Source organism: Ambystoma mexicanum, chromosome 11 (assembly GCF_040938575.1).
Source record: "Ambystoma mexicanum isolate Mex_15411 chromosome 11, UKY_AmexF1_1, whole genome shotgun sequence".
NCBI lineage: Eukaryota > Metazoa > Chordata > Amphibia > Caudata > Ambystomatidae > Ambystoma > Ambystoma mexicanum.
In genome coordinates this window covers 150,334,132-150,337,898 of record NC_090934.1, presented here as the reverse complement: position 1 = coordinate 150,337,898, position 3,767 = coordinate 150,334,132, and the positions used below count along the sequence as shown (strand labels likewise).

The window sequence follows — 3,767 nt, the reverse complement described above, 5'->3', positions numbered from 1 at the left end:
CTTCAGCCCGCCATCCGCCATCGCCGGAACCCTGAAAAACAAGAGACATCATTACAAAAGACATTTAAAGACATTTGAAATACCCAGAACTTACCGTTCGTGCAGTAAACGACGGACAGCAGTCCTCTGAGGTCAAGAGGTCTGCACCCTTATCCAGTGAAGAAACTGGTTACGGCACCCTGCCCCGAGGCAGATGGAGAGCTCGGCGTTCACTTACCTAAGGTGAGAGCATTAACCTTGGGGTTCTACAGGAGAAGAGAAGGGAAGAAGAGAGGGACACCCAATAACCCCAGTTCATTAATCCCATATTTTCTATCTGCAGACATCTTACTCTTCGAGTCAGACATACAGTGCACAGAGGTCCAGCCCAAAGAGCCCACCGTGTGTTACACATCGTCTTTGAAGATACGGTATTCGCCCAGTCAAGACCGGCGACTCTGCGGGAATCAGGTGAGCGTTACACGGACCTGGCTTCTAAACATCAATGCGCTCGCATCTCTGTTGCATTAATAAGTATTCCTGTGACACGGCACTTCGGCTCCACCTCTCCATTGGACGGTTCTGGAGCGCTTCATACACTCTTGGCTCTGCCCCCCCAAGGGAGGGGGCCGTAACACTACTGAGGACCGCTAGGCAGGCCGATGCCCCTGGTGTGCTGGGAAAGCGGCACAGGGCTCACCTGCTTCGGTCTGTATTATACCTCCTGATTACAAATCTATCCACTACGTGTTCTAATAAGCTGAACTGTTTCTCACGCCCACGCTAGTCAGTGTTCGATCAAGTCACTCGGTTGCTGCTATCTGCAACCTCTTTCCCTCTTTACAAGTCTAATAAACTTCTTATAAAATACTTATAAACATTCCTCATTCCATTCTCTCCTTCTATTAAATCTTTGTCTATACCCTGTGCATTGCTCAGAGAAGTGTTAAAAGGGTACTTATCTGCTGAAGAGCAGTAAAAGAAGAGGAGGTGTCCAGGAACAGGAAGTGGGTCATAGGCTGGACTGACCTGAACAGGACTACATAGACAGTGGGATTTGAAGTTTATAAGAAAAGAAAAGGGATGAAGGAGGACCCCTTTTCAGGTGTTTCTTATGTTTTTGTTGAAACGGCTACAGAGTAAATAAATAGAAGTTGAAGCATAATGCTCACCGCCAGTCTTTTATTTTTTACTTTTATTTTTTATATCGAACGCTTCACGAATTTGCGTGTCATCCTTGCGCAGGGGCTATGCTAATCTTCTCTGTATCGTTCCAATTTTAGTATATGTACTGCTGCCGAAGCGAGCACACCGCCTCCATTCTTGACATAGAATCACACACATGCACTCATACATGCAAATGCATGCACATGCACATATAATGTCGCTCACACAAATGCATGCCCATGCATTCATACAGATAAAACGAATTGACACATGAACACACACTTTTTAATGTTTGTTTCACATAAGTAAGCCTCCTGCTCAGTGTCTCAGCTCTCCGGATAATATCGTCATTGCAGCCAATGCTGAGACTGGAGAAGTGTATTGATAGTTTGCTTCCTGTCTCCACCTGTGGTGTGCTGGGTCCACGACACCGTTGCTGGGTGCACCGAGGTAAACCATGTTGGACTGACTCACTGGCACACATTCCAGCCCGTGAGCGTGATGGGGTCACCTACCACGCACACACGGTTGCAGGGGCTAACCCCCAATATCATGTTGTGGATCAACAGGGCCCCAAGTCCAGGCTAAGCTTTAATGGGGGCACCCAGCTGACAAGGTCATGGGGCACCCTGTCAGCCCATAAGCATACAGGCGCTACCATGGCCTGTAGTCACCCAGGCCATCACTGCCAATGCAGACAGAGTTGCCAAGCAGGGGCACCATCTCGCGCGTGCAACAGCAAGGGGCATCAGGGACAGTGTTGGCTAGCAGGGGCACTGTCCTGGTGGACGGCCCTCTGGCTGCCACGCAGCGCCAGCATCGCGCTGCAACAAATGCCACACAGAAGGCAGGAGTCAGTTAGCATCGACTGACGAGCCAGACACGGCTTATCTTTTTTTTAAGTGTGCGTCCTATGGTCACAGCATGTGACCTTAACACGAGCCCTGGGTGGGACCATTCGCAAAAGGGGTGGCACACCACACTACCCATGCACAGCACCTTGAACGGCATGATAAGAGTGTCGCAATAGGTGCCCCCATGGAAACTAATGGACCATGCTTATTTTCCTGCTATAGTGGCTACAGGTACAGAGGTCTGGCAGGCTTCCATCCGGGACAGAGCTTCACATGTGGGCACGCAGGGTTTCAGCCCTGGCCAATGGAAGGTGATTATTTGCTGCAGTGCACAGCGTTCCTGCATTGGAGCGCCATTCATGAAAGGGAATGTGCACAAGGAGAGAGAATGATCCCTACAGCCATTATGCACCAGCTCCCTGTGGCTGTGCAACATTCTCCAAAAGGCTGGTATGCTCGTCATGTGACATGTCAACTTAATCTGATTCGCAAAGCCTGACACTGGAATACATTCGGAGTTGTCCCGAGCAACCCTCTGCGAGTCAGATTTTCATGCAAGCATCTCAAGCTCTGCTCCCGCAAGCTCCATATTTACACTTTAGCCTTTGTGAATTAGGCATTTTAAAGAAGCTACAGATCCGAGATATTCATGGTCATCGCCCAATTTGGTCTGGTGAAAATCTTTGTGAATCAGGCCCTAATTGTGTATTTCTGCAGCCAAGGATTATCTATTTTTGCAATGGGATCCCACAAAGCTGTCAGCAGGTGCAATGCATATGACAATGACAATAATCACCAATGTGGATTAAATTAGCACCCTGGTCTCGGTTGTCCCCTTATACTGGCTGTTAAGCTTTACCTCATAGTAAGGTTCACATAGGCACCTCTGCCCCAGGCTGTCACAGGCTGTCACAGGCTGTCTGCTAAACCTGTTCATTCTCTCTCTCTCAGTGTATCTATGGGGCCTATCTACCTGCTCCTCTGACATCTCGGCTCTTCACCAACAGCGTCCTTGCTCCTCAAAATGGCCCTGTCACCCTCAACGACATGCCTGCTTCCTGGATCACCCATGTCGCCAGCTCCTTGGGTCACGCAGGTGATGCACGCATCTGACCCACCTCTCCGCTAAGCTTCTTGACTCCTGCACTCCGTTCATAGTACCAATGAACCACAGTGCTTGGACAGTTGACTCACCAAGATCTTAAACTTGGTCCCCAAGTTGACACCAGCTATTAAAACACCCACAGCCATTCCACTTCACCAGTAGGGATGAATGCTTACCTGTTATGTTATGTTATGTTGTCTTATACCTTGCACCATTACCATTTGTGGTGGTCTCCAGGCACTCATGCGGCTCTGCAAGAAAGAGGGCAGGGAGGGCTAATGAGGTTAGAATGACAGGATAGGTCCAGAACTAGACATTGGAATCTCTGTGTCATGGCTTTCAGATGCGGGCACTGGCTTCTTGTATTCTATAACGGTATGGTCCAATGCCTGGTTTGGTTGTTGTGTGTGAATGGTAATTGTGTGCTGTATGCATAGTTTGGTTGGCAGTTTTGATTGTGTGCCCTGGTTTCTTGTATCCATAAGGGGCAGGTCCAGTGTATGGGTTGTTTCTTGTGTGTGGGTGTTTGTTGAGTTGGTTGTGTATTTGTGTGTTTCGTGTTTGCTTTAGCTGGGAGTTGTGGTTGTGCGCACTGGCTTGTTGTATCCGTAAGGGCATGCTCAATTGCCCGGGATTGCTTGTTGCATGCACAATTTTAGATC

The 3,767-nt window shown here is 48.8% G+C and overlaps 1 non-coding gene across 1 annotated transcript; it reads right to left on the bottom strand.

Annotated features, from left to right (window-relative positions):
* Window positions 1-1,179: 1,179 nt before the first annotated feature.
* Window positions 1,180-1,289, bottom strand: LOC138505347 (U6 spliceosomal RNA). Its single transcript, XR_011280147.1, has one exon. It is a non-coding gene; the product is annotated as a U6 spliceosomal RNA (small nuclear RNA).
* Window positions 1,290-3,767: the final 2,478 nt, after the last annotated feature.